The 24,927-nt window shown below is 52.6% G+C and overlaps 1 protein-coding gene and 1 pseudogene across 2 annotated transcripts in view; one reads left to right on the top strand and one right to left on the bottom strand.

Moving 5' to 3' along the window:
• The window catches only part of LOC147096565 (uncharacterized), a 43,888-nt pseudogene extending 23,414 nt beyond the window's left edge, over positions 1-20,474 (bottom strand). Inside the window, exons 1-2 of the transcript XR_015074591.1 lie at positions 20,383-20,474; positions 16,707-18,005 (exon numbers count right to left, since the gene is read on the bottom strand). The product of XR_015074591.1 is annotated as an uncharacterized LOC147096565 (transcript). The remainder of the gene's footprint in view (positions 1-16,706; positions 18,006-20,382) is intronic.
• The window catches only part of LOC147096564 (uncharacterized), a 131,963-nt gene that overhangs the window by 69,566 nt on the left and 37,470 nt on the right, over positions 1-24,927 (top strand). The window lies entirely within an intron of this gene.

Here is a 24,927-nt window from a genome sequence, read left to right as displayed (position 1 = left end):
ACTATGAACTATGAACTATGAACTGTGTACCTACCTTACTTCCTGTCATATGTCACTTCCTGTTGGACTGGTATAAATACTGGTCTGTTCAGTATTGTAAGAGGCTTCTACCAGAGGCATGGTAAAGACCTCTCTTGTGTATATAGTGTGTTTATAAGTTACTTAAAGCTTACTTTAAAGTTACTTGATGGTAAGTCTCCTTTTTCTTACATCAATTTAAGTAACTTAATATTTACACTGACAAATACTAGACCTTCAGACAAACTCGGAAGTTAAGGATCCAGGGAACCACCCATCATGGAGAAAATCCTTAGACCTATTCGTCTGGACTTGGACCCGAATACACCAGCAGCTGGCAGGGTATGGAAGCATTGGTATCGTACTTTTGAGAATTTTCTGGATGAATGTAAAGCGGATGCTCCTGCTAAATTGAAGATACTTGTCAATTATGTGACCCCAAAAGTGTTCGAATATGTTGATGAATGGGATAATTACGAAGAGGTGATTCGGGCACTTAAGAAACTGTATGCGAAGACCCCAAATGAGGTCTATGCTAGACATCTACTGGCCACAGCCCGACAAGGGCCAGGGGAATCAATTGACGAATTCCTGCAAGAACTTCGCAGGCTCAGTGTAGATTGTAACTTTCAGGCAGCCTCAGCTGAGCTGTACCGCCAAGAAATGATTCGTGATGCTTTCATCTGCGGGATTGCCTCTCCATTTATACGCCAGCGTCTACTAGAAAGTAAAACACTTGAGCTACAAAAAGCTTTTGACCTAGCTTGTTCACTGGATTTGGCAAAGAGAAATGCAGACCTCTATCAGCTGCCCAGATCTCGATCTGCTGCTGTAGCTGCAACCAGACAATTCAAGCGGTCTCAGGTGAACCCTATCATGGGGGAATCTAATTCTGATAATTCTGATGAAGAAGAGGAGGACGACCCCACTTTAGCAGCCTCTTGGCAATCTAGGAAGGAATGCTTCTTTTGTGGAGATGCTTTTCACCCTAGGAAAACCTGCCCTGCTCGCAATGCAATCTGCAGTTATTGCGGGAAAAAAGGACACTTTGCTAAAGTTTGCCTATCAAGGGCCTCTACGAGGGCCAATCCAGCTAAGGCCTACCGAACTGCCCCAATTAGGGCCTATCAAGATGCTCCAGCTAGGACCTATCAAGCTTCCTCTCGAGCTCTCTCCCGAAGAAGCACACCGAGAGTTTTAGCCACTCTCTGTGCAACGACACCAATTACAGCTGCTTGCCCACAGAACCTGTCTCATGCAGCCACAAAAATTTCAATTAAAGGGCATACCTTAGATGCCTTAATTGACTCAGGAAGTACTGATAGTTTCATTAAGGAACAGATTGTTGCGAAATTGAAACTACATGTCTTCCCATCGGACCAGGCAATTGTGATGGCCCAGTCATCACTTAATACCAGAATCTCCGGCTTTTGTGTTGTTGATATGACACTTCATGGTCGTATGTATCCCTCCACCCGACTTTCGGTGCTCAAGGACTTATGTAGTGATCTCCTCTTAGGGCTGGACTTCCAAAAACAGCATAAGAAACTCACCATTGAGTTTGGTGGATCCAAACCTGGACTTACTATTTCTAATATACCGTCTAAATTAACATTTTGTGCATTATCAGCAGCTTCACTTGATGAACCCTCATTATTTGCCAGTATTCCGCCTCAATGCCAACCGATAATAACGAAATTGCGGCGCTTTAATCAGGAAGGTCGTCCTGTAGCATTTATGTCCAGGACCTTACAAGGTGCCGAGCTACATTATCCTCTGGTTGAGAAAGAAGCCACAGCCATCATAGAGGCAGTACGGAAGTGGAACCATTTTCTAGCTCGCCAGCACTTTACATTGATCACGGACCAACGATCAGTCGCCTTCATGCTCGATAATCGAAAACGAACCAAAATTAAGAATAATAAAATACAACTTTGGAGGATGGAACTGGCCTCTTTTGGTTATACCATTCTCTATCGGCCTGGCAAGGAGAATGTGGCCCCGGACACCCTCACACGGGCATTCTGCTCCACTATGTCATCCTCCACTCTCATGGATGTCCACAATGGTTTGTGTCATCCTGGCGTTACGCGCATGCTACATTTCGTACGATCACGGAATCTCCCTTTTTCCACTGGAGATGTAAAGAAAATATGCTCAGAATGCCGGCTTTGTGCGGAATTAAAACCTCAGTTCTTCCGCCCCTCAGATGGTATACTCATACATGCAACCCAACCGATGCAACGACTTAGCATCGACTTTAAGGGCCCAGTGCCCTCTTCAACTCGGAACACATATTTACTCACCATGATCGACGAATATTCACGTTTTCCGTTTGCCTTCCCCTGCTCCAATATGCTGGCGTCCACAGTAATCTGCTGCCTTGAGCAGGTATTTTCTCTCTGTGGCATGCCGGCTTATATTCACTCAGATCGGGGTCCATCCTTTATGTCAAGGGAACTCAAGGACTACCTCTCAGAACGGGGAATTGCTACAAGCAAAACAACACCATACCATCCCATCGGAAATGGGCAGGTAGAGAGGTATAACGGTATCATCTGGAATTCCGTACGTCTCGCTTTAAGATCTCGGGGCCTACCAGACCAGCAATGGGAAACAGTGCTTCCGGATGCATTGCACTCTATACGGTCCCTGCTTTCTACAGCCACAAATACTACACCTCATGAGCGGTTCTTTGGATTCCAGCGTCGCTCATCTCATGGGACATCACTCCCGTCATGGCTAACTACTCCTGGACCTGTATTACTCCGAAGATACGTTCGGACGTCTAAAAATGACCCTCTTGTAGACGAGGTTGAACTAACCGATGCCAACCCCACCTATGCAAACATACGATATTCCGACGGCCGAGAATCTACCGTATCATTACGGGATCTGGCTCCCTGCCCACCAGGACCTAGTGGGACATCGGGTGATGGCATTTCACCAGGAAACTCTTGGGACCTATCGGGTACCCCTCTCCAGGATCCTGATCGGACACCAACTAGCTTGGTGCCGGTAGAACCCCGTGCTCAAGGTTGCGACCCTCCCAGTACCGCGCATGAAAGTACTGATCTGCCACAGACCAGCTCTGCACCTCCCTCTGAACAGAGGCAGTCCGACTTTGAACCTATTGGGGCTCATACTCGAAGCCATGATCTCCCCGACCCTTCACAGGGCAATCCAGGCCACACAGACTCTGACCAATGGCCAACCGCATGTAAGCGGACCAGCGACCCTCTATGACGGGAATCCAAACGGGTGCGACTCTTCCTTGTTCGGCGGCTGCAGACCAAAAGGTAGACCACAGCCTCCTAATCCTGCAGGAGGGAAGAATGTGATAAAAATGATAACTTCCGGGAAGTTATGACATCACTTCCTGTGAACTATGAACTATGAACTGTGTACCTACCTCACTTCCTGTCATATGTCACTTCCTGTTGGACTGGTATAAATACTGGTCTGTTCAGTATTGTAAGAGGCTTCTACCAGAGGCATGGTAAAGACCTCTCTTGTGTATATAGTGTGTTTATAAGTTACTTAAAGCTTACTTTAAAGTTACTTGATGGTAAGTCTCCTTTTTCTTACATCAGGGTGTGTCGTAAAGGCCCCACCCGCTGTGAGTGTGTGGCAGAAGGGAGCGAAATGAGTGATGAGGAGATGGGAGAAGGAGCAGGAGAGGAGTGTGGAACAACCGGAGGTGCGGTGCAGTCGGAGGACACAGCCGGTAAAATGAAGGAAAAAGGAGCACAGGAAGAGGTAGAGGTTGGCGGAGCAGAGATCGAGATGGAGATGGCGGAAAACACAGCGAGTGCTATGGAGGAGAATAAAGACAGCAGCGGGCAGCAAGGGTCGAGTGCAGACTCGAGCCTTAGTGCAGTTCGGCTCCCCCTGGGGAGTCTGGTGTCTGCGGGGGGAGAGGAGGCAGGAGCGGGGTGTGTGGTGGAAGTAAGTGGTCCAGGGAGAGGCGGGGAGTCGGATATTTTGGTGAGCGGGAGGGGGCAGGGCGGGGAGAGGGTGCAAGAGGCAGGAGCCTTAAAGGGACAGCAGAATGGGATCGGCGAGATAGAGATGTCAGAAGGGAACAATTTAGGTGCACCATTGTCCCATGGAGAGAGGGAACAGGGTGCAAGGGTCAGAGGTAGAGATGTGGTCGAAGGGGGCGGCACAGTGGGAGAAACTGCGATAGCAGGAAGACTCTCTATGGGAGATGAAGTATCTGACGGGGAGCAGGATTATGTATCTGACGGGGAGCAGGCACAGGGGGTTGCAGAAGAGCTTGAGTGTGAGGAAGTAGAGGGGGACAGAGACATGGAAGTCGGGGGTGGGGTGGCATCATGTGGAAAGGGAAAGGTTAGTGAGGGCAGAAGGAGGGAGGAAGGGCAGCTCCCGGGCCCAAACTTAAGGCAAGGAAGAGGCTGAAACAGCAGGGAGGGGTCAAACAGGAGGGGAAAAAGAGCCGGAGGCTGCAGGAAAAGCAACAGCTGCCCGAAAAGTTGAGAAGGAGCATGAGAGGAGGGAAGAGCCAGAGATTAAATGATGGGGAGATTATTGGGCATACTTCCCTTCTTTGGAGCCGTGATTACATTGGTCTCGATCAATGTGAACGGACTGAGGGGTGAGAAGAAATTGCAGCAGTTGTTGCAGGGTTTTAAAGGCACAGACTTGTGTCTGCAAGAAACCTTTTGGGATGAGGATATTCTAGAAAGAGCTCAGAAGGTTTGGAAGGGAGAGGTGTTTGCAAGTTGTGCAAACAATAACCGTAGAGGGGTGGCTGTTTTGGTGAGTCCGTCCATAGAAGAGAACGTTGCCTTGGTGGACAAGGACACTGAGGGGAGGTTTTTACGGCTAAGGGTAAAATTGGATGGATTTAATTGCGATCTTTTTAATATCTATGCACCGAACGACCATTGCAAGCGTCGCGAGTTTTTTCGGGGGTTATTCACTGAAGTAGCAGAGGTGGAAAATCCTTGTATAGTGGGGGATATTAATGTATTTTTATCTTGGATGGACATTTCAGCCCAGATGACCTTTAAAGAGGATAACTCCAGAGGGATGATTATAAAAATGATGGCAAATTTAAATTTGAGAGACTTATGGAGGGACCGGAACCCCATAAAAAGGGAGTTCTCCAGAGCAAGTTGGGTGGGTGATGTTTTAAAACAGAGCCGAATAGAGTTTGTGTTAATGCGGGATGGGTTAAGTTCGGAGGTGGTGGAGATTTATTATAAAAAAGTATTTTTTAGTGATCACTCGGCTTTGGTTCTTAGAATTAGGAACAGCAGAGTTAAGATCGGTTCAGGGGTGTGGATTTTAAACAATCAATACCTGAAGGAAAGTGCTTATAAAGAAGGGATTATAAATATAATAAAGAATGCTCTGAAGGAACTTTTGTTCTTGAAAGAAAGAAGAGTTTGGTGGGACAATTTCAAATATGAGGTAAAAGTTTTTTCGGTATGTTATGGGAAAAAGAGGGCGGCAGCTAACCGGCATCGAGAAGAGAATATAAACAAAAGCTTTACGGATGTCTGTAAAGCAGTTGGCGGAGGGGATAAGGGAGCTGAGACTAAGTTCCGGGTGCTAAAGGAAGAGTGGGAATTATTGCAAGCTGAAAAATGGAAGGGGGCCATTCTCCGTGCAAAGGCTAGAGATGCATTGGAGGGCGAAAGATGCACTAGATATTTTCTAGAGCAAGAAAAGCTGCGACAGAGATCGTTAATTGAAGAGCTGAAGGTTGGGGAGAAGATCATTCATGAAAGTGGGGAGATTTTAGAGGCAGCTAGCAGCTTTTATCAAGAGTTATATACAAAAGAAGACATTTCCAATTTGGAGATGGAGAAGGTTACTGCTTTTATTGAAGAGGGTTTAAAGGAGGATGAGAGAAGCATGTGTGATAAAGAAGTAGGATTAGCGGAAATAAAAATAGCAATAAGTGGAATGAAGCGGGGGGGGGGGGGGGGGGCAGAAAGCCCAGGGTCCGATGGACTAAGTGCAGAATTTTATAAGGAATTTTGCGAGATTTTAATTCCATTGCTCTTAGGAGTTTTTAAGGAAATTAAAATTGAGGGAAGCCTGGCCCCATCTATGAGGAGAGGTATCATAAGCTTAGCTTATAAAAATAAAGGGGATAGACGGGATCTGAAGAATTGGAGGCTCATCACACTATTAAATGTGGATTATAAGATCTTGGCGAGGGTTATGGCAAATCGTTTGAAGGAGGTGTTACCGGAGATAGTTTGGCCCTCTCAGTCCTATGGAGTCATAGGCCGGGACATCGCAGACTCTGTGGTCTCAATCCGAGATGCAATAGAGCTCATGGAAGAGAGTGGGAGGGAGGCTTATATGTATTAAAGATAGATCAAGAGAAAGCCTTTGATAGGGTCTCTCATGAGTTTTTATTGAAGGTTTTGGAAGCATTTGTTTTCAAGGAAAATTTCATTCAGTGGATAAGGATTTTTATTTCAAACATATTATCTAAATATTTTCCGATACAGAGATCAGTGAGACAGGGTTGTCCCCTGTCCCCACTGCTGTACACATTGGTAGCAGAACCATTAGGTTACATGATGCGAAAGAAACAAGGTGTAGTTGGGATTGTGGTACCCAGTTCTGGGCTGGTGTCAGTGATACACCAATATGCAGATGACACAACCTTAACATTGAGAAATGGGAAGTCAGTGAGGAAAGCTATGGAGGTAGTGGAGGAATATTGTAGAGCTTCAGGTGCCAGAGTGAATTATAGTAAGTCCCAATGCCTGGTTGCAGGGAGGGGTAGGGGGGAATGGTTGGGGGAATGTCCCTTTAAGGTGGTGGAGGTTTTGGAAGTTCTGGGGGTGCATATGGGGTGCAAGAAAGACAGGGAAGAAGTGGATCGATTAAATTGGGAACCGAAGGTTATGAAAATTAAAAAGACTTTGGGAAGATGGGAAAGAAGGTGGTTGAAAGTGCAAGGAAGAGTGACAGTGGTGTCTGCTCTCCTGCTATCTAAGCTATGGTACTTATTGATGGTGGAGGATATTCCTGAGTGGGCAGAAAAGTCCATCCGAGAGGCTTGTGTGAGGTTTTTATGGGAAGGGAAACCAGCCTTGGTGGCTTACAATACCATCATTGGACGGAGAAATCAGGGAGGACTCAACTTCCCAGATATTGATTTGAAGAAAAAATCCTTTAGAATCAAATGGGTGAAGAGATTTCTTCAGAAGTCAAATGCAAGTTTTTGGAAGAGTTGTTTTCAGCATTTTTTAAAACTAAGTGGGATAGGAGGGCAGGGGATATTGTATATGGAATACAATAATAGGTTTTTGAAATCGATTAAACTTCTCCCTAGATTTTATTCGGGGGTTGTAGAGACTTGGGCCCAATTTTTAAAAAGTGTGCAGTTTATGCCCAAGGTGGCTGAGGAATTTTTAGAACAGCCCTTATTTTTGAACAGGTGGGTCAACATCGAAGGAGAGGTTTTATTTAATCAAGCTTTTATAAAAGCTGGGATTATATCGGTGAAAGATGTATTATACGAGGTGATTCCAGGTTGGTTGCCGGAAGCGATAGTGAGGGACATGGTGTGGGAGGAGGATCAGGAGGTAGAAGGAAAAGCAACAGGAATCATGTATGAGAAGATTGTGAGGGCAATGCCACAGGATTGGATGGAAGTGTTGAGATACCGCGGCAAACGTGGGAGTCGAGACCAGAGCTAGTAAACAGAACAGCTTTTTATTTCAGCCTCATGGCAAAACAGGAACTGGAAGAGCCCGCGCCTGACTTAAATACTCCCCAGACAGGAAGTGCTCCCGGCAGCCTGTCCCTGTGGGAAACAAGTTGCTGGAGGAAAGGGCCCCCGGTTGGGGGCATCTGCTTAAACTGTCCGTACCGCCGTGAGTGGATTGTGTCCAGTGGTGGCGTGTCGCCACAGAGCTCCCCCCAGAATCCGCTTAGGAGGAGTGGACGAGTCGTGACGGTGGTCTGATGGTTCTGCCGCAGCGGCTCTGCATGATCGCTGGTCTAGTTGGCGGGGCCTGGCGGTTCACCGCCGGCTGTGCTGGCTTGCTGGCGGGATGGCCTCTAGTTGGAGGCCGGGCCACGGGGACCTGTTCCCCTGGTTCTGTATGTGCTGGTTTGAGCCGGTCGATGGAGACTGTCTCGACCCTGTCGCCGAGTCGCAGCTTGGAGAACTTGTCCCCGGTTTGTAGTACTTCGTACGGTCCATCGTACGGGGGTCGCAGGGGTCTGCGGTGCGCGTCGTGTCACACGAAGACGAAGCGCGCCTGCTGTAAATTTGGCGGAACGTGAGGTGCGAGTTCGCCGTGTCAGTTGACCGGAAGTGGGGCGAACTGCTGAGCGGAAGAGAAAAATTTGAGCCGCTGCTGGTCGGCCGACCAAGGCATGGTGGCCTCCAGAAGGAATTCGCCTGGGATGCGCAGCGGTTGTCCGTAGACTAACTCCGCTGCCGAGGACTGGAGGTCTTCTTTGACCGCGGTGCGTAGGCCTAGTAGTACCCACGGTAGGTGGTCAGTCCAGGTACTGTCCTGCAGGCTGGTGCGGAGTGAGGCCTTGAGTGACCGGTGGAAGCGTTCACAAAGCCCGTTGGCCTGCGGGTGGTACACCGTGGTTCGGTGGAGCGTCACACCGAGGTTGCGTGCTGTGGCCGTCCAGAGTTCGAAGGTGAACTGGGCGCCTCTGTCGGAGGTTATGTCGGCCGGTACGCCGAACCTCGCTACCCAGGTGTTAACGAACGCACTGGCGATGTCGGCTGTGGTGGTGGAGGTCAGCGGCACTGCCTCAGACCAGCGCGTGTAGCGGTCGACCATCGTGAGGAGATAAGTCTGGCCTTGCGATGGCGGCAGGGGCCCGACGATGTCGACGTGTACGTGGTCGAAGCGGCGGCTGGGTACCTCGAAGTCTCCCAGGGGTGCTTTTGTATGCCGTTGTACCTTAGCCCGTTGGCAGGCGAGGCAGGAGGTGGCCCAAGTCCGAACATCTCTGCTGAGGCCGCGCCAGACGAAACGCTGGGAGAGGAGTTTGACAGACGCGCGGGAACCCGGGTGGGAGAGCCCGTGGAGCGCGTCGAAGACGCGGCGGCGCCAGGTTTCAGGGACGACCGGCCTGGGTTGGCTGAGTGTGATGTCGCAAGTAACTGCCGTGGCTTCGGGCCCGTGCGCGACCTTGGCTAGGCGTAGCCCTGGCAGGCTGGTAGCCGCCGAGAGGAGGTCTGGGTCCATGAGCTGGGCCACTGCTAGTTGCGCGTAGTCGACCGTGAGGTGATTCGCGCAGATGGCGGGACGGGAAAGGCAGTCGGCGACAACGTTGTCTCTACTGGAGACGTGCTGGATGTCCGTGGTAAACTCGGACACAGCCGCGAGCTGGCGTTGCTGCCGAGCGGACCAGGGTTCGGTGTGCTTGGCCATCGCGTATGTGAGTGGCTTGTGGTCCACGTACGCGGTGAAGGGGTGGCCTTCCAGGAGGAACCTGAAATGGCGGACCGACAGGTGGAGCGCGAGAAGCTCGCGGTCGAAAGTGGAGTATTTGACCTCCGGGGGGCGCAGTTGGCGGCTGTAGAAGGCGAGTGGCTGCCACGCGCCATTAACCCACTGCTCGAACACGGCCCCGACCGCGTGGTCGGAGGCGTCGGTGGTGAGCGCGACCCGGGCATCGGCCCTCGGGTGCGCGAGCAGAGTGGCGTCGGCGAGCGCGTTTTTGGTGGCATCGAAGGCGGCTGACGTGTCAGTGGTCCAGGCTACGGCCATCTTGCCAGATTTGCCTCGGAGGGAGTCGTATAGGGGCTTCATGAGGGCTGCGGCTCTGGGGATGAACCTGTTGTAGAAGTTCACCATCCCGAGGAACTCCTGGAGGCCCTTGATGGTTGTGGGGCGGGGGAACTGCTGGACGGCCTGCACCTTGTTGGGCAGGGGGACGGCCCCAGCAGGGGTGATGTGACCGAGAAAATCGATCTCGGTTAGGCCGAATTGGCACTTCGCCGGGCTGAGGATGAGCCCGTGTTGGGCTAGGCGCCCGAACAGGACGCGAAGGTGTTCGAGGTGTTCCTGTTTGGAGGAGCTGGCCACGAGAATGTCGTCTAGATAGACGAATAGGAAGTTCAGGTCCCGCAGGACCGAGTCCATAAGGCGCTGGAAAGCCTGGGCTGCATTCTTGAGGCCGAAGGGCATCCTCAGGAACTCGAACAGGCCGAATGGGGTGATGACGGCCGTTTTGGGGATGTCCGCGGGGTGTACGGGGACTTGGTGGTAACCGCGCACCAGGTCGACTTTGGAAAAGACGGTTCGTCCAGCCAGTCGGGCCAAGAAGTCCTGGATGTGAGGCACCGGGTATCGGTCGGGGGTGGTGGCGTCGTTAAGGTGGTGGTAGTCCCCACAAGGGCGCCAGCCTCCGCCGGGCTTAGGGGCGATGTGGAGGGGCGAGGCCCAGGGGCTGCTGGAGCGGCGGATGATGCCGAGTTGTTCCATGGTGGTGAACTCGGCCCACGCGATTTCCAGCTTGGCCTGGTTGAGCCTGCGGGCGTGGGCAGAAACTGGAGGGCCGGTGGTGGGGATATAGTGCTCCACCCCGTGTTTGGCGGCTTTGGCCGAAAAGGTCGGGTTGGTGAGGGCGGGAAACTCGGCTAAGAGTGCCGAGTAGTCGTCCACGGCCCTGGCGAGGCAGTAGGTTGGCAGGCCGGCCGAACGGTCCGGGGCAAAGGCGCCGGGGATGGTGGCCATAGTGTTGGCGTCGACGAGGCGGTGCCTCGGAATGTCGACAAGGAGGCTGTCGGCACGTAGGAAGTCGGCGCCGATGAGTGGGCAGAGGACCTCGGCGGTGAGGAACTCCCAGCGGTAGCGGCGGCCCGCGAGGTCGAGCGTGACCATGCGGGTGCCATATGTGCGGATGTCCGAGCCATTGGCGGCGGCCAGCGTGATACCTCGTGTGCCGCGTTGGATTTCGAGGGTGGAGGCGGGGGTGATGCTGTGCTGGGCCCCTGTGTCGCACAGAAATCGGCGGTTGGTTCTGTCGTCAGTGATGTACAGTAGAGGCCCCTTTTGCCCCACGGCCATCGCGGGGGCCGGTGCGGGGGGGGAATTGAAGGTACATGGTGGCGTGCAGCGTTGGGCCTTAGTGCCAAAACGGGTGTGGTAGTAACAGTGGCCTGGAGTGGTAGGGCGGGCGGGCCTGGTGGGCCGGGGAGACCGCGTGGTCGTTGCCGCGAGGTCGGGCGTGACGTCGCGCGTGGACTGTGCAGAGAGCAGCCGGTCGGCCTTTTCTGCTATGTCATTCAGGTCCGTGGAGCCGGACTCCACAATGAGCGGGCGGATGCCGAATGAAAAGCGTGCGAAAGAGGGTGCCGGGGGGCTTGTCGTCCGCGAGGGACAGCATGTGGGAAAGCACGTCTGATGGTGAAGCGTCACCGAGACCTGGGAGGTCAAGGAGTTGGCAGTGGCGCTTGTAGTGTATGTACCCGTCTATCTTTAAGGGAACTATTGAATGTAACCGTTCACCTTTAAGGGAACTACTTTAGGTGTGGCACTATTTGTTTGGCTTCTGTATACTGTAATACCGATAGTGACCACACCAGTATATAAGTGTTGTGGCATGATTGCTGGGGCAGATTCGCCCGGTCCTTCGAATAGTAAAGACCTGTTTGTTTGTTACTTCTGAAGTCTGTGTATTTATTAACTGCACAACCCACAGACTTTACAGTGGCGACGAGTCCGATCGTACCCTGCGGCAAGACTACCAAAAGCAACGAAGAGCGTCGAAGAGAGACAACCGCCCTCGTCGTGCTACCAAAAGAAAACACGAGGCTGCAACAACAGAAAGCAGGAAGACTAACAACAAAAGCTGTATCAGCAACAGGCACTGACTACCCTACTGCCACGGTGCGGAGTGAGCCGACCAGCAAGAAACAAGGCGGCCGAAGAGACTGTGAGTAGGGGAAGGTGTAGAAGTATCCGGAGGATAAGGGCAGAGCACTCGACCTCGGTCGAGGGGGAGCTGTGCCGGCCAAAAGTCGGGTCCAACGGTGTCGGGTGACAGCCGGACCATGATCGGCGGGAAAACTCCGGGCAGCGACCGCAGCCATGAAGCGCTGAGCCTGCGAGTAGGCGCGGGAAGAGAAACCCAGCCGCAGCCGGGGAGGGAAACACCGGTCTGCGAGAGGGCTGGGGAGGCGAACGGGAACCGTGCGGGTGAGAGCCGGGTGCGGAGAGAGAGACTGCGAGGAGCCAGTCCAGCGGCTGAGCTGTTCTCCACCAACGGGGTACTCAGAGCCGGCAAAACCGAACGTGCGGGAGTGGGTGAGAGACACAGCCGAAAACGGGGTGAGAGACTGCGCGAGAGCCAGTCCAGCGGCTGAGCTGTTCTCCACCAACGGGGTACCCAGGGCCGGTAGCACCGAACGTGCGGGTGAGAGAGCGACAGAGCCGGGTACGGAGAGAGAGACTGCGCGAGAGCCAGTCCAGCGGCTGAACTGTCCTCCGTTAACGGGGTGTACCCAGCGCCGGTAGAGCCGTGCGGGCGGGAGGAAAAGACATAGCCGAGTAAGGGGAGCTGTGCGGTAGCCAGCCAGCGGCTGAACCTGTCCGCTGTGGGGGAAGCGTACCCCTTCCACCGGGAAGAAACGCGGGAAGCCGCCATTAGGCGGAGAAGACGCCAGGAGCGGGAAACCGCCATTTTCGCAGGAAAACCGCCATCTTGATTGACATACCGCCATTGAAGTGGGCGGGGAGAGAAGGAAAGAGCGGGAAACCGCCGATTTCGCGGGAAAACCGCCATCTTAGAAACAAACAAATAAATAAGAATACTTAAAGAAATACTGGTGCTGCTCCCAAGGGAAGAAAGATGCCTAAGCGAGGGAATATTAATGATTTTAATTCTGACATAGAAGACTGGGCCACGTATGTGGAACGCATCGAGATCTATTGTGAAGCCAACAAAATAGAGGAAGACGACAAGGCGATAACATTGTTAAACTCGATGGGCGCAAAGACATACGGGCTCTTGAAGGATTTACTAGCACCAGCTAAACCGACGGATCAGTCTTTCGAAGAGATTGTGGTTGTTCTGAAGGACCACTTGAACCCCACACCGTTGATGTTGGCTGAACGATTCAAATTCTATGCAAGAACGCAACGGGAAGACGAAAACAATGCAGAATACTTGGTCGAACTGCGTAGGCTAGCGAAATACTGCCAGTCCGGAGGGAATCTGACAGAGGCACTGCGAGACAAGTTCGTAGGCGGATTGTCCAAGGAAGGGACGCAAAAGCGCCTACTCGAAGAGAACGACCTTACACTTGACAGGGTTGTCCTTATAGCCGCATCACACGAAGCCGCAGCGAAAGGAACGGCGGAAATGCAACTAAAGGCGGCGGCGCTCGGGGTGGACCAAATTACCTCGAGTACAACAAAATGCTATCGTTATGGGAAGACAACACACGACCAGAATCAATGCTGGCTTAAGAACCAAGAATGTAGGAAATGTGGCAAACTGGGTCACGTCGCTAAGGTATGCCGGTCAGGGAAGAAGACCAACAACCAAAGGAAGCCATCACAAGAAAAGTACAACAAGGTATACAAGGGGGCTGAGAAGAGTTCAGACGAACGGAATCCAGACTCAGATCCAAACGGCCAGGAGCTGGGTAGTCTGAGTATCCACCATGTGAGTAAGGAAGCTGACCTACAAACTATCTGGGTCATGCTAAAAATAGCTGGAGTCCAAGTGAAAATGGAGTTGGACACTGGATCAGCTGTATCAGTCATAAATCGAGGGGATTACCACCGGCTATTCTCACACATACCCTTAAGAGATACCAAGTTCGTATTGCAGACATACACGGGGCATAAAGTATACCCCATGGGAAAAATAAGAGTCAAGGTGAGAGATAGGGGTAAAGAACACCCAAGAATGAACTTGTATGTACTACATGAGGGAGGACCACCACTTCTAGGACGGGAGTGGATCAAGAAAATAGACATGGAATGGCACTACCTACAAGCAATGACGAGTGAGGACTCGGTGCAGACAAGCAGCTCAGACTCTGAGCCGGAAGACGATAAGTCCAGTCCACGTATGAAAAACAAGGTTAACATGAACTCACTGACTAAGGTTGGAAAAACGATGGCGTGCATAAAGGCAGAGAATTCTGAGTCTGTTCAAGTCACAGACATATGCATTACGGAGGAACACCGAGCTCGAACTCAACGTTATTTCAAAGTACGACAACAATTCGAACAATTAAGTTACCGTCTCGTACAAGAGATGAAAACAATGAAAAAGTTCTATGACACCGAATGGGAGAGTCTGGAAAGACAACAGAACCTGCTGGCTCAAGCAGAGAGCGACCATAGAGCCATCGTGACCAATTACCGATCACACCTCCCTTATGATGTTCAGGAGTTAGAATATTTGCATGATCTAGAGATACAGTATAAAGGCAAACCACGCTACACTGAGGATTTTGTTCTGCAATTGGAGACAGAGCTAGTGCAGGCAAGGTTAAGAGAAGCTGAATCGCAGTGTGCACTTAAAGAGATGCAGAAAAAAATCTTGGACATGGAAAAGAGAAACACTTCTTTACCTGATGTGAATAATGTGGCCATGTTGCAAGAGGAGCTTATCACTCAGTTAAATGAAAATAAACGGAAAATGACTGAGATAGACTGCAAGAATAAAGAAGATTTGATGGCAGTGAGACTTCAAGAGGCAGATAGCATAGCAGCCTTGGCTGAACTCCAACAGGAAATTGCAAAAGAGGCAAATGAAGAGGAATCTTCAGGAAGCCGGGATTTTATTCCAGTTCTTCTCTACGACTCCTTACAAGCAGAGTGTGTGAAGTTGAAAGAACAGTATGAACAGGCCCAGGCTACAATTCTGGAGGGGATTAACTCGGCAACCTCCGAAAAGCTAGTTTCAGTAGAAGCATATGAACAACTAAAGGTTGAACATGAGCAAGAAGTCCAAAGGCTGCAGGAAATTCTTGATGAGCTCAAGGCCAAGACAGACTCATCGGTAGAAGTTCCATCCATAGATGAGAATTTAGAGGTGAAAGACATGGCAGAACATGAAAGACAAGATGTCCAAGAACTCATAAAAATATTGAAGGAAACCCAAGACAAATATGAGGCGGCAATGACCGAGGTTCAACGACTTGAAGAGCAGAGTCAACTGGGAATCCTTTCAGTGGAAGGGAAGGAAACTGTAAGAAACACAGAGACTGTAAGAATGGGCTCTGAACATGAGCTTGGGAGCATCAAGGCACAACTTCTTCGAGCGCTTGAAACCAAAGTACAAGAGGAAAGGAAGGTGAAAGCATTGGAGGGAAAGGTGGATGAAATGGTGAAGACTCTGATCCACAGAGTCCCCGTGGAAGAGTTAACGGTCAGCCAACTCCTTCACATGCTGAGAGACAAGACTCCACAATGGGAACACGAGCTTCAATCTGCAAAGGGAAGGAATTCGGAGCTCCCAAAAGAAACGGAAATAACTGAGGTGGCAACACAGATTTTGTGTTACAGTTTACTCTATGAAGAGTTCGTTGAATCACGTCAATGTGAACAGAAGAATGTTGAAACAGCTGCTTCAGTAGAAGGATTAAATAGCCTGATACCGCAATCCCCGGTGGAAGGGAAGGTATTGAACTCACAAATGAGGTCAGTAGTGAAGGAATGGCAGACAACCCAGGAAGAGCGGGATGAATATGAATGCATGAAGAAGTCTTTTCAAGAAAGATGTCTAGGGAAGGAACCACCGTCAGCTAACGTCCAGACGGGTGAGGAGGAAGAAGAAGGCTCTCTCGCTGGCCTAACTCAGGACGAACCCGAATATTACCATGACCTGTTGAGTGACACTGAATATTACGAGGATGTGGTCTGCCCAGCTTGTGATGAAAACTCCCAAAGTGCTGAAATCCGGAGGAAGCACTTAAGGTCTAAGGAACATAGAGAGTTGGTGGCGCTACAGCTGGCAGCCGAGAAAGGAGCTCCGAGAGTTTCAAAAAGGCAGAAAAGAAAAAGAAGCAGAAGATAATAACTGTCTAAAATATTAGCACTTCTACCATCTCAGGCGGGACACTACGAAAGGAGCTAAATTAGTTGAAAAACTGGAAAATGTCAAGACAGCCAGTTGGTTGTAAAAGTCCGCACTGCTGGTTCAACAGGACGAAAGTTCAAGCTGTTACGTCAAGAAAAAGGCTATGGAGGAGTCACGCTAGCCAGGTGAACCGGCTACACCAAGGAAATGTTGTTCGGAACGAGTCAAGATCAGAGACTGAATCTATGAACTGTTTCCGCAGAGACTGAACCTGTGAACTGTTCTCACCGAGATTATATCTGTAAATTGTTTTATATGACATTGACTCCACCGAGATTATATCTGTAATTTGTTTATAGGAAGTTGAAGATATGTATGTTTAACGGGGACTCTGTAAGTAATAAGCTAAAAAGGGAGGATTGTAGTGTATGTACCCGTCTACCTTTAAGGGAACTATTGAATGTAACCGTTCACCTTTAAGGGAACTACTTTAGGTGTGGCACTATTTGTTTGGCTTCTGTATACTGTAATACCGATAGTGACCACACCAGTATATAAGTGTTGTGGCAGGATTGCTGGGGCAGATTCGCCCGGACCTTCGAATAGTAAAGACCTGTTTGTTTGTTACTTCTGAAGTCTGTGTATTTATTAACTGCACAACCCACAGACTTTACAGCTGGTGTCTCAGCAGGCGAGTTGAACTGGTGAATTCCTTTTCACACACTGAGCAGGTGAACAGCCTCTCCCCGGTGTGCAGTCGCTGGTGTCTCACCAGGTGCGATGACTGACCAAACCTCTTCCCGCAGTGAGAGCAGCTGAACGGCCTCTCCCTGGTGTGGATGCATCGATGCTTCTTCAAGCCCTTGGAGCATTTGAAACTCTTGTCGTAGTCGGAACATTTAAATGGCCTCTCGTCAGTGTGAACCAGCTGGTGTTCCCGCAGAGAGTTGAGACGAGTGAATCCTTTCCCGCACTCGGAGCAGGAGAACGGCCTCTCGTCAGTGTGGACTCGCTGGTGCAGCAGTAGAGAGGAGGGACGAGTGAATCCTTTCCCGCACTCGGAGCAGGAGAACGGCCTCTCGTCAGTGTGAACCAGCTGGTGTTCCCGCAGAGAAGTGAGACGAGTGAATCCTTTCCCGCACTTGGAGCAGGAGAATGGCCTCTCGTCAGTGTGAACCAGCTGGTGTTTCCGCAGAGTGGAGGGACGATTGAATCCTTTCCCGCACTCGGAGCAGGTGAACAGCCTTTCGTCAGTGTGAACTCGCTGGTGCAGCCGCAGAGAGGAGGGACGAGTGTATCCTTTCCCGCACTCGGAGCAGGAGAACGGCCTCTCGTCAGTGTGAACCAGCTGGTGTATCAGCAGGGTGGAGGAGAGAGTGAATCCCTTCCCACACACGGAACAGGTGAACGGCCTCTCCCCAGTGTGAACACGCTTGTGTGTCAACAGCTGGCAAGACTGGTTAAACCTCTTCTCACAGTGAGAGCAGGCAAACGGCTTCTCCCCGGCGTGAACTTGCCGGTGTCCCAGCAGAACGGATTGTGTAGTGAATCCCTTCCCGCACACTGAGCAGGTGAACGGCCTCTCCCCGGTGTGAACTCGCCGGTGTCTCCTCACCGGTGTCTCAGCAGAGCGGATTGTGCAGTGAATCCCTTCCCGCACACAGAGCAGGTGAACGGCCATTTCACAGAGTGACTGCGTTGATGAGTCTCCAGCTCGGAAAGGCAACTGAATCCTATCCCGCATTCCCGACATTTGCACGGACTCTCCTCGCTTTGGTTACACTTGTGCCTCCCCAGGCTGCACTTTCGGTTGAATCCACGTCCACACACAAGACACGTGTGCAGTTTGCCCGCACTCTGATTGCTGCTTTCCGCTTCCATATGTCGATGATATTTAGGTCCTGATGAATCGAGTGACTCTGTCAGATCTTCGTGTGAAGTTTGCGTTAAGCTGCCCGTCTGTAATTCCTCCCCTTGCAAGAGACAGTAAAAGAGGTTTATATAAGTAATTAATGCAAATACAGGAAAGAAAATAAAGAAAGACTGGCCTTTATACAGCGCCTTTCACGACCAACGGTTTTACAGTCAATGAAGTACTTTCTGAAGTGTAGTCGCTGTTGTAATGTGGGAAACACTGCAGCCAATTTGCATGATCAATAATGGCCAGGACACCGGGGATAACTTTCCTGCCCTTCTTCGAAATAATGGGATCTTTTATGTCCACCTGAACGTCTCTTCCGAAAGACGGCCCTCCGACAGTGCGGTGCTCCCTCAGTACTGCTCCTCTGACAGTGTGGCGCTCCCCCAGTACTGACCCTCCGACAGTGCGGCGCTCCCTCAGTACTGACCCTCCGACAGTGCGGCGCTCCCTCAGTACTGCCCCTCCGACAGTGTGGCGCTCCCCCAGTACTGCCCCTCCGGCAGTGCAGCGCTCCCTCAGTACTGCCCCTCCAACAGTGCGGCGCTCCCTCAGTATTGCCCCTCCGAGTGCGCAGCGCTCCCTCAGTACTGCCCCTCCAACAGTGCGGCGCTCCCTCAGTACTGCCCCTCCGACAGTGCGGCGCTCCCTCAGTACTGCCCCTCTGACAGTGCGGCGCTCCCTCAGTACTGCCCCTCCGACAGTGCAGCGCACCCTCAGTACTGCCCCTCCGACAGTGCGGCGCTCCCTCAGTACTGCCCCTCCGACAGTGCGGCGCTCCCTCAGTACTGCCCCTCCGACAGTGCGGCGCTCCCTCAGTACTGCCCCTCCGACAGTGCGGCGCTCCCTCAGTACTGCCCCTCCGACAGTGCGGCGCTCCCTCAGTACTGCCCCTCCGACAGTGCGGCGCTCCCTCAGTACTGCCCCTCCGACAGTGCGGCGCTCCCTCAGTACTGCCCCTCCGACAGTGCAGCGCTCCCTCAGTACTGCCCCTCCGACAGTGCAGCGCTCCCTCAGTACTGCCCCTCCCACAGTGCAGCACTCCCTCAGTACTGCCCCTCCGACAGTGCAGCGCTCCCTCAGCACTGCCCCTCCGACAGTGCGGCGCTTCCTCAGTACTGCCCCTCCCACAGTGCGGCGCTCCCTCAGTGCTGCCCCTCCGACAGTGCGGCGCCCCCTCAGTCCTGCCCCTCCGACAGTGTGGCGCTCCCCCAGCACCACACTGGAGTGTCAGCCTCGCTTTATGTGCTCAAGTCCCTGGAGTGGGATTTGAACCCACATCCCTGGAGCGGGACTTGAACCCGCAACCTTCTGACTCTGCTATCCACTGAGCCACAGCTGGCTCCAGTCTTTTACACAGTTTCATCATAACTTCCTTGCTTTTGCACTCTATGCCTCTCCTAAAGCAGGGGAGTTATGATGAATTGTTAAACAGTTTTTTTTGCAGAGTGACCAAGGCTGTCTGTAGGAAACAATTTTACATTTCAAAGAAGCTTGTATTGTGAAGCTTCTGCCCCTTTGCCAGGCCCGATGCCTGCGGCCCCTCTCCCAGATTCCAGCCCCAGCCCTGTGCTGCCTGCGGCCCCTCTCCCAGATTCCAGCCCCAGCTCTGTGCTGCCTGCGGCCCCTCTCCCAGATTCCAGCCCCAGCCCTGTGCTGCCTGCGGCCCCTCTCCCAGATTCCAGCCCCAGCTCTGTGCTGCCTGCGGCCCCTCTCCCAGATTCCAGCCCCAGCTCTGTGCTGCCTGCGGCCCCTCTCCCAGATTCCAGCCCCAGCTCTGTGCTGCCTGCGGCCCCTCTCCCAGATTCCAGCCCCAGCTCTGTGCTGCCTGCGGCCCCTCTCCCAGATTCCAGCCCCAGCTCTGTGCTGACTGCGGCCCCTCTCCCAGATTCCAGCCCCAGCTCTGTGCTGCCTGCGGCCCCTCTCCCAGATTCCAGCCCCAGCTCTGTGCTGCCTGAGCTGCTCTCACCTGGGGACAGCGCGTCACAATCGGCCCCAGCGCACCTGAGCTGGAGAGGAGGCCCCGCCCCCTTGCCGCGCCACCATTGGTTGGAGGACCAGGCCGCCCAGTTCAGTCCTCCCACCTCAGCCTTCTTCCTATTGGTCAGAGCTCCCGTCAGTCACAGGCCGGATCGGGCCTCCATCCACTTGATTGGGCCTCTTCCTCTGATGACGTCACAATCGGGCCCCAGCCTCAGCGCCGGAGAGGAGGCCCTGCCCCCTTGCCGCGCCGCCATTGGTTGGAGGACCAGGCCGCCCGTTCAGTCCTCCCAGCTCAGCCCTCTTCCTATTGGTCCGCGCTCCCGTCAGTCAGAAACACGTTGCTCCGGCTCAATCCGCTCCGTTCGGGCTCCGCGGAGGTCCCGCCCGACTCTCAGGTTTGGTTTTTCCCGTATTTTACTTTATAATCTCGCTCTCCGCTCCCCCCTCACCTCGATTTAAATCGATTCCCCAACACTTTACTTTACCCCGGCCGCTGATTCCGCCTCTTCCTCGGGCCCGGCCTTCAGGCTGCTGCCCGGAGGCCCCGCGCAGGCGCACTGGCAGCCTCGTGTTGTGGTGGGGCCGAATGAGCATGCGCGGCCCCCCTCTCCACATTTAAAGGGACATCCACCCCCTCCACATTTAAAGGGACATCCACACCCTCCACATTTAAAGGGACACCCACCCCCCTCCGCATTTAAAGGGACACCCACCCCCCTCCGCATTTAAAGGGACACCCACCCCCTCCGCAGTTAAAGGGACACCCACCCCCCTCCGCATTTCAAGGGACACCCTCCCCCCTCCGCATTTCAAGGGACACCCTCCCCCCTCCGCATTTCAAGGGACACCCTCCCCCCTCCGCATTTCAAGGGACACCCACCCCCCTCCATATTTAAAGGGATATCCACCCCCTCCACATTTAAAGGGACACCCACCCCCCTCCGCATTTCAAGGGACACCCACCCCCCCTCCGCATTTAAACGGACACCCACCCCCCTCCGCATTTAAAGGGACACCCACCCCCCTCCGCATTTCAAGGGACACCCTCCCCCCTCCGCATTTCAAGGGACACCCTCCCCCCTCCGCATTTCAAGGGACACCCACCCCCTCCGTATTTAAAGGGATATCCACCCCCTCCACATTTAAAGGGATACCCACCCCCCTCCGCATTTCAAGGGACACCCACGCCCCCTCCGCATTTAAAGGGACACCCACCCCCTCTGCATTTAAAGGGACACCCACCCCCCTCCGCATTTCAAGGGCCACCCTCCCCCCTCCGCATTTAAAGGGACACCCACCCCCTCCGCAGTTAAAGGGACGCCCACCCCTGTCCACATTTCAAGGGACACCCTCCCCCCTCCACATTTCAAGGGACACCCTCCCCCCTCCGCATTTCAAGGGACACCCTCCCCCCTCCGCATTTCAAGGGACACCCACCCCCCTCCGCATTTAAAGGGACACCCACCCCCTCCGCATTTAAAGGGACACCCACCCCCCTCCGCATTTAAAGGGACACCCACCCCCTCCACATTTGAAGGGACTCCCTCCCCCCTCCGCATTTAAAGGGACACCCTCCCCCCTCCGCATTTAAAGGGACACCCACCCCCTCCACATTTGAAGGGACTCCCTCTCCCCCCTCTCATGTCCTCTACTGTGGAGGAGGAATTCCTGGAGTGTTTACGGGATGGTTTCCTGGACCAATATGTCGAGGAACCAACCAGAGATCAGGCCATCTTAGACTGGGTATTGTGTAACGAGAAAGGATTAATTAGCAATGTTGTTGTACGAGGCCCCTTGGGTTACATAGAAGATAGGAGCAGGCGTAGGCCATTCGGCCCTTCGAGCCTGCTCCGCCATTCAATGAGATCATGGCTAATCATTGAAATTCAGTACCCTGTCCCTGCCTTCTCCCCATATCCCTTGATCCCTTTAGCCTTAAGAAATATATCCAAATCTTTCTTGAATATATTTAATGAACTGGCCTCCACCGGCCTCTGTGGCAGAGAATTCCACAGGTTCACCACTCTCTGGGTGAAGAAATTCCTCCTCATTTCAGTCCTAAATGTCCTACCCCTTATCCTTAGACTATGACCCCTGGTTCTGGACTCCCTGACCATTGGGAACATCCTTCCAGCATCTAGTCTGTCCAGGCAATTAGATCCGTGATTCTTAAGGTATGATGTTTCCCAATAACTACACGGAGGCTGTAACTTAACAATCAACAGGTGTTTACTGGAGTAGGGTAGTCTCAAGACTGCAGTACAGAGGCATGCTCAAAGCTTATATACAGGTGTGGTCACTGCCGGTACTACAGTATACAGGAGCTGTAAAAGTAGTTCTCTCTTAAAGGTACATACACTACACAGGCCTGACAGAATTTTATAGGTTTCGATGAGAGCCCCTCTCAATCTTCTAAACTCCAGTGAGTATAAGCCCAATCGACACAATCTCTCCTCATACGTCATTCCTGCCATCCCAGGTATCAGCCTGGTGAATCTTCGCTGCACTCCTTGCATAGCAAGAACGTCCTTCCTCAGATAAGGCAACCAAAACTGCACACAATACTCAAGATGTGGTCTCACCAAGGCCCTGTACAACTGCAGCAAGACATCCTTGTTCCTGTACTCAAACCCTCTCGCTACGAAGCCCAACATACCATTTGCCTTCTTAACCGCCTGCTGCACCTGCATGCTTACCTTCAGTGACTGGTGCACAAGGACACCCAGGTTTCGTTGCACTTCCCCTTCTCCCAATCTATTGCCATTTAGATAATAATCTGCCTTCCTGTTTTTGCCACCGAAGTGGATAAGCTCACATTTATCCACGTTATATTGCACCTGCCATGTTTCTGCCCAATTACCCAACATGTCCAAATCATCCTGGAGTTTCTCGGCATCCTCCTCACAGCACACACACCCACGCAGCTTTGTCTCATCTGCAAATTTGGAGAAATTACATCTAATTCCCTTGTCCAGATCATCTATCTCTATCTATATATATAAAAGCGGCTCTTCTGTCTGTCCCGATGTCTGTCCCGATGTCTGTCTGTCTGTCCGTTCTCTATACGTTTGAAAGTTACAGAGCGTACCGACGCGCGCGTCGCCTCAAAAGAAAGCTTGCGATTCCGGACCGGTCATAGGCGTATTTACGTTTCGGCCGGACAAAAATCCCGCCCGCGGTATCCCAAAAACGTTCAGCGTTCCGCTCATTAGCATCTCATTAGCGACCGTGTGACGTCGAGGTCCACCAATCAGACGGCGGGTTCCTTCCTACAGTTGAGTGTCGAGTGACTCGACGATTGACCAATCCTACGCTTCGGTGACCTGACCGGTCGACCAATCGGTGCGTGTGTGGGCGGGCCTTATCCTTCTGAACCGAGGTGAGTGGCCGCCATCTTGATCTTTCACAATTTTTTCCCCCACACTTTCTGTGTGTTAGGGAACTAAGGTAAATATTTTAATGATGTGTTAGGGAATTAAATAACAATTTAATAGGGGGGGGGAGAGCCTCGGGAAATCGCGGGGGGGGGAGAGCCTCGGGAAATCGCGGGGGGGGAGAGCCTCGGGAAATCGCGGGGGGGGGAGAGCCTCGGGAAATCGCGGGGGGGGGAGAGCCTCAGGAAATCGCGGGGGGGAGAGCCTCGGGAAATCACGGGGGGGGGAGAGCCTCGGGAAATCACGGGGGGGGAGAGCCTCGGGAAATCGCGCGGGGGGGTGAGCCTCGGGAAATCGCGGGGGGCTCGCGCCGCCCGCACTGACCGCGCATGCGCCGCCCGCCCGCCCGCCCACAGTGCCCGTCCATCAGCCGCGCGATACGCGGGGGACCTCAGCTCCGGACCTCAGGCGCTAGGCAGGGGGAGGGGCCAGAGAGAGGGACAGAGGGGAGTGGGGGAGCGGGGGAGTGGGGGAGGGGAGGGAGTGGGGGAGGGGAGGGGGTGGGGGTGTGGGGGAGGGGAGGGAGTGGGGGTGGGGGAGGGGAGGGGGTGGGGGAGAGTAGGTGTGGGGGTGGGGGAGGGAGGGAGGAAGACAGGGGAGGGAGGGAGGGGAGGGAGGGAGAGGAGGGGAGGGAGAGAGGGGAGGGGAGGGAGGGATAGGACAGGGAGAGGACATGACAGGGAGAGGGGGGACACACAGGGGCAGGGAGACCAAGCGCCCCAAAATTGCCCTCGCAACGCGGGGCTCCCCAGCTAGTCTATACATATAAATGAGTCGCTCTGTCTGTCTGTCCTTCTGACCTCGGGTGTGCGTCTGTCCGGCTATGTGCTCGAAAGTTATAGAGCGTACCTACGCGCGCGTTACCTCCGAAGAAAGCTTACGGTTCCGGGACGGTCGTAAGCATATTTACTTTTCGGTCGGACCAAAATTGTTCGCGCCTTATGCAAAACTGTAAGATTCGCAATTTTCAGCAAAAATCACGCAAGAAAACTGGATAAAATAAGACTGTTTATTGACCAAAGTAAGCTTGCACAGAAAAACCTTTGATAAAAGGGCATACAAAATGGCCGCCAGGCCCCGTGATCAGTTTATGAACCATTTTATTTCTGTTACTGCAAGCCAGACAGGCTTGTGGATTGAAGACAGTGAGCCCGCGAAAGCCAGTATCTGGGAACCGAAACTCAGAGCAACAGCATACATATTCAATGGATTATAAGTACAGGATGGGGCCCATCAAGATATGGGCGGACAATGTAAAAACACTTATACCCATTTATCGTACAAAGGAAAAACCGTTTAGCAGCCATCAAGGAAAATGTCCGGACCGATCAATATGCGAACCGAGCCGCGGTGACAATGCAAAGGACATTAACAGACATTATCGGCCAGGAAGGCCAGTTCAAGTTATCACCGGCTCCGTTACAAGACAAAGCGCCCCTGCAGAGATTTCTGCCCGCCAAAATTAATACAAAGACAGGACTATGATTTGGCGGGAGATAAGACTGTCCCAAAAGAGTATAACTATGGATTGAAAGTCCATCTAAGTTACTTCTTCACTGC

The sequence above is a fragment of the Somniosus microcephalus genome, unplaced genomic scaffold (genome assembly GCF_052327205.1).
Source record: "Somniosus microcephalus isolate GS21.2 unplaced genomic scaffold, FLI_Smic_1.0 unresolved_chr1, whole genome shotgun sequence".
In the NCBI taxonomy this organism is placed as follows: Eukaryota; Metazoa; Chordata; class Chondrichthyes; order Squaliformes; family Somniosidae; genus Somniosus; species Somniosus microcephalus.
Note: the sequence above shows the minus strand (reverse complement) of the source record. Positions and strands in the feature narration are given on the sequence as shown.